Raw genomic sequence first — 16420 nt, 5'->3', positions numbered from 1 at the left:
AAGTATTTTGCTACTCTTTCCCCAACTCCTCATTGCATCTATGTCCTTATCTTTATGCTATATTTCTTCCTCACCCTTGACATTTTTCTTAGCATCTATCTCCCCCTTAGACTATAACCATCTTGAGGGCAGGGATCATGTTAATGAATTTTATTGTACTATCCCAAATTAGTGATGTGCATGCAGTAAGTGCTCAATTAACAGCTGTTCTATCTGGTCCCTCATTTGTGAGACGAGCACTGGATGGCTTCTTCTTAAGGGTCCTTTGTTATCACAGCTTCTTTCTCCCTTGATATGGCTAATCATCTGTTCACATAAACTCCTGAGGTCAGAATCCCTCTTAGAACTGATAATAATAATTGTGGTATTTATTAAGTTCTTACTACATGCCAGGCACTGTACTAAGCTCTGGGGTAGATATAAGTAGACTTTAAGGTCATTGTGCTCAAGGATTGTACTGTTCATTGTTGTATTGTACTTTTCTAAGAGCTTAGTACAGTGTTCTGCACACAGTAAGTGCTTAATAAATATGATTGAGTGAGAGTGAGTGAGTGAGATTGGATTCAGTCCCTGTCCCTTATGGGGCTGACAGTCTAAGTAGGAAGGAGAACAGGCATTGAATCCCCATTTTACAGATGAGGGAAATGAGGCACTGGGAAGTTTAGTGACTTGCCCAAGATTACACAACAGACAAGTGGTGGAGCTGGGATTTGAATTTACTCCCAGGCCTGTGTTTTCCTAATCACAATCCAGAATTCATACCTCAGAGCAGACTTAATCAATTAATCAATCATTTATTGAGTGGTTACTGTGTGCAAAGAGTCCAATGTAACAGAGATAGTAGACACATACCCCTGGTCTCAATGAGTTTACAGTCTAGAGGGGAACTTAGCTACAGTAGATTATCTGCTCTCAGAATCAGGTGTGAATAGGGCATAAGGTTGTTCCTGGTTTCCAGCCCCACTTCCAAAGTGGGCTACTACAGCTTCAGGTCTGTGGCAAAGTCTTTAGTCAGTGATCCCTGCTTCCTCGGATCCTTTCTCCAGTCAGCTGGCATTACCTGGATTAAGAAGGAGGAGGCTGCCCCTCCATCTCAGACACTGAAGAAAAATCAAGAAAGTATGAGGAACGGAAGTCCTGTGGTAAGCAGCACACCAGGAGCAGTGTGGCCTACTAGATAAAGCGGGCCTGGAAGTCAGAAGGACCTGAGTTCTAACCCTGCCTCTGCCACTTATATGCTGGTTGACCTTGGGTAATTCACTTCACTTCTCTGTGCCTCAGTTTCCTTATCTGTAAAATGGGGATTAAAACTGTGAGTCCCATGTGGGACATTGACAGTGTCCAGCCTGATTACTTTGTATCTACTTCCAGCATTTAGAACTGTGACTGGCACATAGTAAATGCCATTAAAAAAAAAAAGTGTTGGGCAATCGCCTGTGGAGAGCTAACCCAAAGCACTGAGATGGTTTTGTGGACGAGAATAGATCCAGCACTTAGAACAGTGTTTTGCAAATAGTAAGTGCTTAACAAAATGCCATTATTATTATTATTATTATTATTATTATTATTATTATTATTATTATTAGCCTTGGCAAGCAGCTCCACTGAATCCTGTTGGCATCCTCAAGTCCAGCCACCCAACCTGACCACCACTCGTACACTATAACCATACCCAAAAGGCCCTATGGTTGCTTGACTGACCTGTCACACAGGAAAGGTCAGTGGGGGAAGTTCAAATCCCAAAGAGTATTCTTTAATCATCTGGCCAGAGCTACAGATCTGTCATATCTGGGGAAGCAACATGGACTAGTGGAAAGAGTACAGAAGAAGAAACAGTGTGGCTCAGTGGAAAGAGCATGGGCTTGGGTGTCAAAGGTCATGGGTTCAAATCCCGGCTCTGCCAATCGTAAGCTGTGTGACTTTGGGCAAGTCACTTAATTTCTCTGTGCCTCAGTTAACTCATCTGTAAAATGGGGATTAAGATGTGAGCCCCCCGTGGGACAACCTGATCACCGTGTAACCTCCCCAGCACTTAGAACAGCACTTTGCACATAGAAAGCACTTAATAAATGTCATTATTATTATTATTATCATTATTATTATTATTATTACAGACCTGGGAAACAGAGGACCTGGGTTCTAATTCTACCACATACCTGCTATATGACCTCGGGTAAGTCACTTAACTTCTCTGTGCCTCAGTTCCTTCATCTGCAAATTGGGGATTCAATACCTGTTTATCCTCCTACTTAGACTTTGAGCTGAATCTGGGTTCTGATTATCTCGTATCTACCCCAGCACTTAGTAGAGTGTTTGGCACATAGGAAGCACTTGAGGAAAAGCAATTGTTATTATCTACAGTGTCATAATCCCCCCATTAAAACCAGTCATTCTGTCCTCAGTTTCTCACTCGGATAATGTATTTTTAAACCTTTGAAGTTCTCAAATGCATAAATTGGTCAAAGGAGGTGAAAATCACAAAGAATTGAGGTTTTTCTGTCATGTGCATAGAGATAAATACTTCAGCTGCAGAGAGAGAGTGGATGGTGGGTAAAATGTGAATTCATTAGTGTCTGAATCATGCACATATCTTCCAAGAGGTTATTTTTGCTTTACAGTAAATTTATTCTTGTCTAGACTCCTCCGTCAAAACTAATATTTACCCCATGTGAACTGACTTTCCATGAACTTTTGTGTGCTCAGATGGCTGAAGTAGGAAAGTAGTTTACAGAGAAACAGCACGGCTTAGGGAAAGAGACTAGCCTAGCGGGAAGAGCACCAGCCTGGGAATCAGAGGACCTGTGTTCTGATTCCAGCTCTGCCAGTTGCCTGTTGTGTGACCTTGGGCAAGTCACTTCTCTGTTCCTCAGTTTTCCCATCTGTAGAATGGGGATTCAATGCTTGTTCTCCTACTTAGCCTGTAAGTCCTGTGTGGGGCCTGAGCTGTGTCTGACTTGATTAACCTGTCCCTACCCCAGTGATTAGAACAGTGCTTGACATAGAGTAAGCACAGAAAAAATGCCATCATCATCAGGTAATTTACTTTAGTCAATCCTTGACCTGGAGGCAGTAACAGTCTAATGAGGAAGACCCTTTGCAAGCTGTGTGATTTGATTTCCTTTGCTGTCATTTTTGGTCTGTTTGAAGTTGCTCAAAGCTGGTGTGTGTCCTAACCTCTTTCTTAAGTACAATTCACAATTCCGAGAAGGATGCCTTTCCTTGCTACCCTGAGCTCTATTTTGAAACTGCCAGTTACTGGGAAATCCACTTACTAACCATCACCCTCAGCATGTAATTGCGATAATCCTGCTGACTAAATTCCCCGGTTTTCAGATTTGCTATCAGTAATGCTGCACCTCAAATACTTCCCTGGCACATTTGCTAGAGCAGCAGATTTTTTGGTAACAGAGGCCCCTCCATCTGTACCTAATATTTAAAAAAATAAAATCAAAGGCACTGTAAGATTAAACCATCCATGCATTGTTTCAGAGAAGAATTGGATAGCTTCCAAGTACAACTGAATCCTCTGTTATGGATTCAAGAACACTAATGCCTCCCCTGGTCCTGGCTCTGCCACTGACTTGCTGTATGACTTTAGGCAAGTCACTTATTTTCTCTGTGCCTCAGTTCCCTTATCTGCAAAATAGGGATTCAGTACCTGTTCTCCAACCTACCTAGCCTGTAAGCCCCGTGTGGGACCTGATTATCCTGTATATACCCCAGGGCTTAAGACAGTGCTTGGTGCATAGTAAGCACTAACAAATTCCACAATTATTACTATTATTTTTAGACAGAACCACATTTTCTGGGTTGTTCCGGAATGGCAGTATAGGAATGAACTGCTGTTCTTCTCTGAGAACTGACAACACTGTTGTTGTGCAACCGGTAGTAAGATTACTGTATTTCTCCCACTGAAGCAGCTGGTCTGACAGCAGAAATTATTCGGTTCATCATCTGAAGTGGCACAGTCATCGTGGTTCACATCATTGTGAATGCTATTTGTTGAGCTCTAGATCTCCTGAGAGTGAATTAGTGCACTCAGTACTTGGGAGAGGACATTGGAAGCAAAACATGATGATGATGATGGCATTTATTAAGTGCTTACTATGTGCAAAGCACTGTTCTAAGTGCTGGGAGGTTACAAGGTGATCAGGTTGTCCCACGGTGGGTTCACAGTCTTAATCCCCATTTTACAGATGAGGTAACTGAGGCACAGAGAAGTGAAGTGACTTGCCCAAAATCACACAGCTGACAAGTGCCGGAGCCGGGATTTGAACCCCTGACCTCTGACTCCAAAGCCTGTGCTCTTTCCACTGAGCCACGCTCCTTGCCCTCCGGGAGCTTACAGTACAGCAACATCTAGAATGTAAGCTTCTTGTGGGCAGGGAATGTGTCTGTCTATTGTTATATTGTACTCCCCCAAGTACTTAGTACAGTGCTTTGCACACAGTAAGCTCTTAATAAATATGATTGAATGAACGTCTATGATCATATAAGTAAGGGATTGTGAAGACTGAAAAGCAGAAGAGCATTTTATTAAACTCATTTCTCACCCAGATGCCCCAAGTTCCAGGTTGATGGGGCTGGATCCAGCTCCACCCTTGTGAGCTGCAACACTGTTGAGCCAGCAAATGCAGATTTCCATGTTTTAAGAGAATTTACTGAAATCTGTCTTCAGTAGAGCTCCATGGGTTAAAATTAGCAGCGTTGATTTGATGCCCATTGTGTTCAGAGCACTGGGCTAGGCCAGGAGGGGGCATGAAAAAGAAGGAAAAGATGTTATCCCTGTCCTTGGAGAGCTTACAGTCTAATAGGGGAGAAAGGAGAGGCACAGTGAAGAATTTACCAAAGGTAAAATAAATAGATACAAGTAATAGGCACAGGTGAAAGGATAACAGATAAACAGATCTCGATCTAGATTTATAACCCTGTGTGTGTGATTCACCCAGTGCGAGGGTGGTCCTGGTTGAATTTCACTCTATGTATTTATGTGTGCATATGTTTCTATGGGTCCCTGTGTGGGTTTGTGGGTTGTGTATGTTCACTGAAGGAGGTAGAATTGTGGTGTTTTTGGCTGAGTAAAAATGGCACGTGGGAGACCTCTCTGTAGCCCTTCCCACCCACTGATTGGCCTGGTGTAGTGTCTTTTTATTGTTATATTGTACTCTCTGAAGCTCTTAGTTCAGTGTTCTGCACAAAGTGCTCAATTAATTCTGATGACGACATGTGACCACATGTTTTGTTTTGTTGTCTGTCTCCCCCTTCTAGATTGTGAGTCTGTTGTTGGGTAGGGACCATCTCTTTATGTTGCCAACTTGTACTTCCCAAGCGCTTAGTACAGTGCTCTGCACACAGTAAGCACTCAATACATACGATTGAATGAATGAATTAATATGATTGACTGACTGGTTGACTGGCATAATATCTGGAAGCCAAGGCTGGTCTAGGGTAGTCCTCGTAGAACCTGCTAGACTGTAAGCCTTGTGTGGGCAGGGACTGTCTCTCTCTATTGTTGAATTGTACTTTCCAAGTGCTTAGTACAGTGCTCTGCACACAGTAAGAGCTCAATAAGTACGATTGAATGAATGAATGAATGAATGAATGCTCCCACTCTGGGTGGGGCTTCAGAGCCTGTGACAGGAGTAAGGCCCTACTGAGAGCTCACCTCCTCCAGGAGGCCTTCCCAGACTGAGCCCCTTCCTTCCTCTTCCCCTCGTCCCCCTCTCCATCCCCCCAGCTTACCTCCTTCCCTTCCCCACAGCACCTGTATATATGTATATATGTTTGTACATATTTATTACTCTTTTTATTTATCTTACTTGTACATATCTATTCTATTTATTTTATTTTGTTAGTATGTTTGGTTTTGTTCTCTGTCTCCCCCTTCTAGACTGTGAGCCCGCTGTTGGGTAGGGACTGTCTCTATGTGTTGCCGACTTGTACTTCCCAAGCACTTAGTACAGTGCTCTGCACACAGTAAGCGCTCAATAAATACGATTGATTGATTGATTGATTGATTGATTGAGTGACAGAGGGGGAAAGAGAAGGGTCAAGATCCCAAAGGGTGGTCGAATGTAGTGAAGGATCAGCCTGCTCTGCTTGGTCAGCCTACCCAGGCTTCAGGGATCCTATCCAATGCCTGCTTGTCTGGTTCTCCTCTACTAAACTGCAAGCTCCCTGAAGGCAGGGATTATGTCTACTAACTACCAAATCTTATAGTACAGTTGCTCTGCACAGAGAAGTGCTGAATGAATATCACTGATTGACTAATTGTCTTGGTAAAAGAAGATGCCTCAGTAAAAGGCCTCTTCCTCTCTCTTGGGTGGTACTGAAGTGTGGACTGATCAGTGGAAGGGCACCTAAAAGCAGTATGGCCTAATGGAAAGAGCACAGGCCTGGGAAGCAGAGGACTGGGGTTTCAATTCTGACTCTGCCACTTCTCTGGTATATGACCTTGGGCAACAGCTCTGTGACTCAGTTTCTCATCTGTAAAAGGAGGATTCAATATCTATTATCCCTCCTACTTAGACTGTGAGCCCCATGTGGACAGAGGCTAGGCTTGACCTAATTATCGCGTATCTACACCAAGTCTTATTATTTTACTTGGCACATAGTGCTTAATAAATACCAAACATTATTATTACTATTGTTATTATTACTATTAATAATAATAAAATGGGCAGTGGTTAAGGTCCACCACTGTTCTTGGGGGTGTCTCCTCATTGAGGAAGAAGGAGAGGTCTCCACATTGGGTGGTCCTTCTGACTATGGATAAAGTAGTCCTCTGGTGCTTATTTCTGAGGAGTTCGTGTGCCTCTACCCTCCTCCGCATTCTGCCAGGTTCACACTGAGGTTCAGGACCCCTGAGGAGGCCAGAACCTGCCAGGGATTAGAGAGGCTGTCACATGCCACCTGTAGCTGGATCATATGGACCCTATTGACTCATTTTTTGTTAGTTATGGTATTTATTAAGCCCTACCAAGATGCCAAGCGTCATGCGGTAGGTGTGAGATAAGCAGATGCAGCCCCTGCCCCACACAGGGCTCACAGTGTAAAAGGGAGGAAGAGCTGGAATCTTATCTCTATTTTACATATGAGGAAACTAAGGCACAGGGAGGTTATGTCACTTGTAAGGAATCACCTAATAGTCAGTGGCAGAGCTAGGATTAGAATCTAGGTTTCTGGACCCTTTCCACTAGGTCCTGCTCCCTCACAGAGATGAAATCAGCTAGCCAGCCAGAGCACAGAATTGATGGAGCACCCCCTACCCTCCTCCATCTAAAGTTCTGCTGAAGGTAGCGAGAAGCAGCATGGCCTAGTGGATAGAGCGTGGGCCTGGGAGTCAGAAGGACCTGGGTTCTAATCCTGCCTCCACCACCTGTCTGTGGTGTGACCTTGGGCATTTCAGTTAACTTCTCTGGGCCTCAGTTACTTAATCTGTAAAATGAGGATTGTGGAACAGGGACTGTGTCCAACACGATTATCTTGTATCTACCTGAGTGCTTAGTACAGTTTCTGGCACATAATAAGCAGAGAGAAGCTTGAGAAGCAGCGTGGCTCAGTGGAAAGACCCCGGGCTTTAGAGTCAGAGGTCATGGGTTCAATTCCTGGCTCTGCCAATTGTCAACTGTGTGACTTTGGGCAAGTCACTTAACTTCTCTGGGCCTCAGTTGCCTCATCTGTAAAATGGGGATTAAGACTGTGAGCCCCCTTTGGGACAACTTGAGCACCTTGTCACCTCCCCAGTGCTTAGAACAGTGCTTTTTATATAGTAAACACTTAATAAATGCCATCATTATTATTATTATAATAAGTCATTAACAGATACCCCTGCCGCCCCCCCCCCCCCCAAAAAAAGTTACCGTTTGGTCCTTTGCCCACAAGGCATTTACACTTTAATGGGAGGCTCACTACTGGTGCAGAAATATTTCTACTCATATAGTGAAGTTCATGTGGCTCGGAGAACTCACCCAGAATCCCTTGTAGATACAATTCCACTCCTGCAGGCCAATTAGGCTCCACACTGGATATGGACAAATGTCCGTATCAAATCCGAAAACACCCGAAGACTGAATATGGAGCTTGGGCATTATTATTAAGGGTGCCTAATTGGCCAAGTCAACTCTAAGGATTTGGGTAGATGAGGGAAGAGCTCCTAGTTTCCTCTGGTTCCAGGAAAGGCCCTTGCACATTGGTAGATGAGTGGCTCAGCGTCTTCAGAACCACCCCACACTTCTGTTAAATGTGACTAATGACTGGCACTGTATTCTAGAAGGGACACTGCTAAAACCTCACTGTTCCCCTGAAGACCTTAATGAACATTCCCTTAACTGGGTCTCTGTGGCAGACCTCGATAAGAATCAAGACGGGGAGGGAGGCAGGAGAAGGTCTGGAATTTCTGGAAGAACATGTCCATTCTCCAAGTGGCCTCTTGGCTTTCTTTCACCTTGTTCCACTCATCCATCCCAGTTTCTGGTCTGTTTCCTATTCTTCGAAGCTTTGGATAGACAGCGATGACAGGCTCCCCTGGGGCATAGAAACACAAACACGTGGGGAGAAAAGCAGAGCCAGATTGTGAAACAATTTAAAAACAGCCCTCCCATCCTCTGGCATGAGAGCCAGGAAAGCACCAAGTCCAGACAGGAAACAAATCCTCTGTTTGTCCAAGCCTTTGTCCCAAGTTTTGAATGTTGGCTGGGGTGGGCGAGGTGTCTCTTGCTCACTTGTAGCTGGAAGTGTCTTGTGTTGAAATCTTTATGATGAGTAAACATTGGCTTGTTGGAAAACTTATTACCGATTTAGATGAGTTGCCCTAATTTCATCTTTGCCTTGGATAACTGGCCACCAGGACTTCAGTGCACTGTACAGCTTAGGTAATGCAGCTTTGTATCCTCTTCTGCCCCTACAGCTGGGACACACACAGAGGAATCAGCGAGACCACCAATTTTTGCTTCTGTGAACCCCCTTCTCAGCAGGGATTATCCAACCTAACCCTTCATTCATTCATTCAGTCAGTCAGTCACATTTATTGAGTGTTTACTGTGTGTAGAGCACTATACTAACACTTGGGAGGGTACAATATAACAATAAACAGACATGATCCCTGCCCACAAAGAGTTTACAGTCTGGAGGGACTTATACCAGACTGAGATTTACTCTTTCCCCTTCAACAAAAGGAGGATAATTTTTCCTGTCTATTTTCCTCCATTGTTCCTCAAGGATTTTGCCCTGTCCACTCGGCAAAATCCTATAATTTTGGAATTAAACAAACAAAATAAAATATTAGTAAATACCAAGGTGGTAATAATAATAATAATGACATTTATTAAGCGCTTACTATGTGCAAAGCATTGTTCTAAGCGCTGGGGAGGTTACAAGGTGATCAGGTTGTTCCAGGGGGGGCTCACAGTCTTGATCCCCATTTTACAGATGAGGTAACTGAGGCACAGAGAAGTTAAGTGACTTGCCCAAAGTCACACAGCTGACAATTGGTGGAGCCGGGATATGAACCCATGACCTCTGACTCCAAAGCCCGTGCTCTTTTCACTGAGCCACGCTGCTTCTCCAAGCAGTGGCCTAGTGGAAAGAGCATGAGCTTGGGAGTCAGAGGACCTGGGTTCTAATCTCCGCTCTGCCACCTGTCAGACCTTGGGTAAGTCACTTATCTTCTCCGTACCTCAGCTACCTCATCTGTAAAATGGGGATTAAAACTATGAACCCCATGTGGTACAGGGACTGTGTCCAACCTGATTAGCTTGTATCTACCTCAGAGCTTAGTACAGTGCCTGGCAGATAGTAAGAGTTTAACAAATACCATAAAAAAGTACCAGCTCCAACAAGTGCCTGGTTACTTGGAAAGAGCATGGACTTGGGGGTCAGAAGACCTGGGTTCTAATTCCAGCTCCTTCAATTTTCTGCTGTGTGTCCTTGGGCAGGTTACTTAACTTCTCTGTGTCAGTTCCTTTACCTATAAAGTGGGGATTCTATACCTGTTCTCCCTCTTACTTAGACTGTGAGGCTCATGTGGGACCTGATTGTCTTGTGTCTTTCCCAGTACACTTCTTGGCACATAGTAAGCACTTAACATATACTACAATTACTCTTATTAGTATTATTATTAGTAGTAGTATTAGTATAAGTAATACAGTCCTCTCAATACACAGAAAGTGCTCAGTAAATATCACTGAACCTTACACTCTTTTCCCACCCAACAATTGTGTGCTATGTAAGAACAGGAACAGCTGGGTTGCTGGAGACATCAACCCTGTATGCTGGAGACATCACCATGGACAGGGAGGTTAAGGATAGATTTGATTTTCTATTAACCTAGTCAGTCAGTGAATCCCATTTGTTGAACACTTACTGTATGCACAGCACTGTATTAAGCACTTGGGAGAGTAACAGTAATAATCCTGGTATTTGATAAGTGCTCTCTATGTGGCACTTGTAAATATTTACTATTCTATTTATTTTGTCAATGATGTGCATCTAGCTTTATTTCTATTTATTCAGATGACTAGACACCTGACCATATGTTTTGTTTTGTTGTCTGTCTCCCCCTTCTAGACTGTGAGCCCATTGTTGGGTAGGGACTGTCTCTTTATGTTGCCAACTTGTACTTCCCAAGCACTTAGTACAGTGCTCTGCACATAGTAAGTGCTCAATAAATATGATTGAATGAATGAATGAATAGCAGGCACAGTACTAAGTGCTGAGGTGGTTACAAGCAAATCAGGTTGTGTACAATATAACAATATAACAGACACATTTGTATGCTCCCTATGTGCCCCATAAATTATCTGTGTGCAGTAAGCACTCAATAATGCTAATAACAAAAAAATAATAAAAATAATGGAGAAGGAGCATGTCCCAGTGGAAAGCACACAAGTCTGGGAGTCAGAGAACTGGATTCCAATCCTGGCTCCACCACTTCTCTGCTGTGGTGCCTTGGGCAAATCACTCAACTCCTTGGTGCCTCAGTGACCTCATCTATAAAATGGGATTAAATCCTACTCCCTCATACTTAGATTGAGCCCCATTAGGCACAGAGAATGTGTTGAACCTGATTACCTTGCATCTATCCCAGCACTTAGTAGAGTGTCTGGCACATAGTAAGCACTTAACAATTACCATAAAAAGCCAGTGTGTGTTGAGGGCTCACTATATGCAGAGCACTCTACTAGGTGCTTGAAAGAGTACAATAGATGCAGGACACCAAATCTCTGTCCCCAAGGAGCTAACAATCAAATGGGGCCATAGTGGCCTGGTGGCCAAGGTGCGGAGAGAGGTGCAGAGTTGAAAGAGAGCATTTGGGACTTGGATTCTGACAGTGAATTTCCTCTTCTGGGTGGAGAGTCCTAGTGCTCTTCAAATTGTGCAACCTGTACAAAAACCTTCAAGCATTCACTAATGCCATGTGCACAGCCCCACTGCACCCAAGAATCTCAATCATCCTTGATTATAAATCCTCATAACTTTGCAGCAGGGGCAGCAGAGTGCCTTGGTTCCACTTACCAGGGGGAAAAACTGAAGCATGGAATGGGGAGAAGTAACTTGCCCACCTAGAATGAGTCAGAGGCAGAGCCCATGGACTGTTGCTTTACCCAACTAGACCACGTTTCCTTCCGGGCCCAGTGTGCCCGGCAGAGTGTGAACCTGTGGTGTAACTGATGGGGCATGTGACTACATTGTGGTAACTAGAGCACACAAACTAGGGAACCTCAGTGATTACCCTAAGCGAAAAGGCTTTGATTAATTTCATCTCTACCTTAAAAACGACATTATCCTCCACTAGGTGCCTTAACTCTCTGCCCAAAGGATGACTCTCTTAAGAAAAAGATTTTTTTTTTTGAAAAAAAAAAGTTCCATCCCCTAATCAGCCCTTTCGTCACCCTTACTTGAGTGACTGGGGCAATTTCAAGCATGCTGGAAGAATAGCACCTTAATTTCAAATAACTTATTACCAGTGCAGCACAGATTATTTCCAGTAAAGAGGATAGAGAGAAAATTTTTGATACCTCCCAAACCTTTTAAAATGATTTGCTAATAATATCTTGAATTTGTACAGTTTAGTTATTTTTCCAATGTGTTTTTGTATCATCGGCTTCCTGTTCGGGAAGTGTTATTATCCTCATTCCACAGATGAGGAAACTGAGTCCTAGAGAGATGGAAACAGTCTATTAATCACTCAACAATAATAATGATGGCATTTGCTAAGCACTTATTATGTGTTATCGACAAGTAGGGTGCAAAATAGGTTAATCGGTGTAAATCAGCCGCAGGGTTCTTGTACCCAGGGTGGTGACGCAGATAGGAAAAATGACTCGGAGACATGAGTTCAGATAGAGCAGCAAAGAAGGAAAGTGGCTACCTGCCCATTCACCTCCCGGGAGAAGTACGAGTGACTAGCAGCCCCGATCCCATTCTCACTGTTTCTTTTATTGAGTTACAGCAACATGGGAGCGGAGCATTTAGGAATTTCAGGAATCCGATTAGGACCGACCGGATGTTACAAATTCTCATTATTCTCTGTTCTCACTGCCTTGTGCAGGTTGTTGTTATCTGCCCTATGGCCTTGCGTAGATACTTGTTACTTGTTACTGGCCTTGAAGACATCTGTTGCTGAGCCTTGCATAAAATACAAAAAGGAGTTGTTCCCTCGGCCTGCACAAAACGGAAGGTTATTGTCAGCATACACAAAATGGAGTCAGTCATGTCAAATCCGCTAGTGGACAACATTATGTGCTAAGCACTGTTCTAAGCATCTGGTAATCACAAGGTAAGCACTGGCAAGCACAAGGTAATCAGATTGTCCCACGTAGGGCTCACAGTCTTAATCCCCATTTTACAGATGAGGTAACTGAGGTACAGAGAAGTTAGTGACTTGCCCAAAGTCACACAGCTGACAAGTGGCGGAGCCAGAATTAGAACCCATGAAATGTGGACAGAGCACTGTATTTAGCATCTGGGCAAGAACAACAGAATTGGCATGCATGACCCTACTCTCAAAGAGCTGTCAATCTATCTGGGGAGACAGAAACTTAAATAATCATTACTATTACCCCTCCTCCTCCTAATAATAATAATAATAATAATAATAATAATAATAATAATAATAATAATAATAATAATAGAATTTCTTAAGCACTTACCATATGCCAAGCACTGTACTACGTTCTAGGATAGATACAAGATAATCAGATCCCATATGGGGCTCACAGTCTAAGTAAGAGGGAGAACTGGGATTGAATCCCCATTTTGCAGATGAGGCAAATGATTGGACAGTAGAAATTAATTGAGTATATAATACATGTACATATTCACTGTGTGGGTTGTGAGAATTTAAATCCTTAGGTGGCTCAGAAGGGCTGAACTGCGGGTAGGGGATAGAAGGTGGGGAGATTAGTTATTTTCCTATGGCATTTATTAAATTCCTTACTCTGTGTCAAGAACTGTGCTAAGTGCTGGGGTAAATACAGACATGACACATTAGTCAAAGTCTCTGTCCCAAACAGAGCCTCCAATCTAAGTGGAGGTTTCAGAGACAGGGAAGATGGTGATATTGTTAACTGTGATGTAAAAGTTACATAGAGGAGTGGATTTGGGGGTGGGGGAAGATGAGCCATTCAGTTTCTGACATATTGAACTTGAGGGGTTGGAAGAACACAATTATAATAATAGTCATGATAATAATAACAACTGTGATATTTGTTAAGTGCTTCCTATGTATCAAACACTGTTTCTAAGTGCTGGGGAAGATACAGGATGACCACATCATACACCGTCCCTGTCCCACACAAGGCTTACAATCTAAGTAGGAGGGAGAACGGATATTAAACCCCATTTTACAGATGAGGTAACTGAGGCACAGAGAAGTTAAGTGACTTGCTGAAGGTTACACAGCAAGCATGAAAAGAGCTGGGATTAGAACTCAGGTCCTCAGACTCTGAGGCCTGTGTGCTTTCCACTAGGCCACACTGAGATGTACTGGAAGCAGGAAGAAATACGGGGTTGCGGAGAAGGGGAGAAGATAGCACTAAATCTCCAAGCTCACCAAGGCAATGAGTATAAATTGAGGTAAAATGGAGACTCAGAACAAAGCCTTGAGGGACATCATTCATCCATTCTTTCGTTTGATTGTATTTATTGGGTGCTTACACCAACAATTTGGGTGTGGGAGGCAGAGCAAGAACGGGCAAAAGAGACGGAATGAGAAGCTAGAGACATAACTTGGGAACTAGGAGAGAACTGTATATACATATGCATATATACATATACACACATGTGTATGTATATATGAATGCAGTCCTCTAGACTAAGATCACTGTGGGCAGGGAATGCGTCTGTTTAGTGTTGTAGTATACTCTCCCAAGCATTTAGTACAGTGCTCTGCATACGGTAAGCACTCAATAAATGCGATTAAATGAATGACTATAAAAACCAGATTAGATGGTGTAACCAGGGGAAGAAAGTGGGCTAATCAATCAGTCACAATCAATGGTATTTATTGAGCACTTACTGTGTACAGAGCACTGTTCTAAGTGCTTGGGAGAGGATGTTAGAGTAAGTAGACATGATCCCTGTCCTCAAGGATCTTGCAATCTGGGGAACTACAAGGTTAAAGTCAGCTGAGAAGTCAAAGAGATTCTTTGGGTTCTTGTCTTGTATTATGTCTTCAAATAGTTTCTGACTCATTGCAGAAACTGCCTCTCCCAGAACACCCCTCTATCCATCTGCATTCGTTCTGGTAGTGTATCCATAGAGGTTTTTTTGGTAAAAATACAGAAGTGGTTTACCATTGCCACCTTCTGAGCAGTAAACCCGAGTCTCCGCCCTTGACTCTCGCCCATGCCACTGCTGTCCAGCCCATGCTGGAGTTTTGACTTCTAGCAGATTGCCCTCCACTCACTAGCCACTCCCCAAGTTAGGAATGGAATGGGTCGGCCTCTGCTTGACTCTCCCTCTCATAGCCGAGACTGGTAGAGCACTGGAAACTCTCCAGGTGCCACCCTGAGAGGGGTTAGGATGGGGTACAGTCCACTAAATTAGGTAACTAGGAGGTCGTCGGTGAGCTTAGAGAGACTTGACACACCCAGGAGGTTAATGGAAAACTGGAACTAGAGCCAAGATTTCCTTTCCACAAGGCCACATGGCCTCCCTTAAACCAATCAATCAATACTGTTATTTATTAGTGTATCCAGAAGAAGGAATGGTTTAGTCAATTACAGTCAGTGTTATGTATTATTGAGCACTTACTGTGTACAGAGCACTATACTAAGTGCTTGGGAGAGTATAATACAATACTCCCCTGGAATTTCTAGCCCATATTTTGGAAGCAGCGTGGCTCAGTGGAAAGAGCACGGGCTTTGGAGTCAGAGGTCATGGGTTCGAATCCCAGCTCCCCCACATGTCTGCTGTGTGACCTTGGGCAAGTCACTTAACTTCTCTGAGCCTCAGTTACCTCATCTGTAAAATGGGGATTAAGACTGTGAGCCCCACGTGGAACAACCTGATCACTTTGTATCCCCCCAGCGCTTAGAACAGTGCTTTGTGCATAGTAAGCACTTAACAAATGCCAACGTTATTATTATTATTATTATTATTATTATCCCTCCTTCTTCAAACAGACTTAAAGAGAGCTCACAGGTATTACCTCATATTATTGCTTGTCTTAACTATCCTCTACATTCCAATTAGGTAGGACAAAGGCAAGACCCCATTGGGTTCACTGCACACAGTAAGTGCTCAAGAAATACAACTGATTGATTGATTTATTTGGTGCTCGTGGACTCATAGAAGTTGCCTCCAGATCAAGCATTTGCCTGGTGATTTACAGAGCATCCCACACTTTTCTGGAGAGGCTAGACAGGAAATAATTTGACACTGGAAGTTTAGGGATGGGACTTCAAGCTCACCAAATTGCCCCAAGGCAACCCAAGGCTTTCTAATATTTATATGAAGCTTTGGAAGATACTTTGATCAAGCCACTCGTCATTATTATTACAGTATTTAAGCACTGCTCTAAGCGTTGGGGAAGATATAAGATCATTAGGCCAGACACAGGGCTCACAATCCAAATAGGAGGGGGAACAGCTATTTAATCCCCATTTTACAGATGAGGGAACTGAGTCACAGAGAAGTAAAGCAACTTGCCCAAGTCCACACAGCAAGCATGTAGTATAGCAGGGATTAGAACCAAGGTCCTCTGACCCTGAGGCCTGTGGTCTTTCCATTAGGCCACACTGTTTCTCAGTCTGATGAATTTTATAAGACCACTTCCCCACCCTCCCTCCTCCCATACCTCCCCATCTAGTTGCCTCATTATTGTTTCAGCCCTGCTGGCAGAGGAGTGTTTTTCAGCAGCATTAATCACCCCCTAAGCATTTTGATACCGGTCCCAACCACCCAGATGTACATATCT

At 43.5% G+C, this 16420-nt stretch overlaps 1 non-coding gene across 1 annotated transcript; it reads right to left on the bottom strand.

Moving 5' to 3' along the window:
* Nucleotides 1–14881: 14881 nt before the first annotated feature.
* On the bottom strand, nucleotides 14882–15019 carry LOC119923780. Its single transcript, XR_005448967.1, has one exon. It is a non-coding gene; the product is annotated as a small nucleolar RNA SNORA7 (small nucleolar RNA).
* Between the last annotated feature and the right edge of the window lie 1401 nt (nucleotides 15020–16420).

This window comes from Tachyglossus aculeatus, chromosome 2 (assembly GCF_015852505.1).
Source record: "Tachyglossus aculeatus isolate mTacAcu1 chromosome 2, mTacAcu1.pri, whole genome shotgun sequence".
NCBI lineage: Eukaryota > Metazoa > Chordata > Mammalia > Monotremata > Tachyglossidae > Tachyglossus > Tachyglossus aculeatus.
This window is presented reverse-complemented; position numbering and strand designations above follow the sequence as displayed.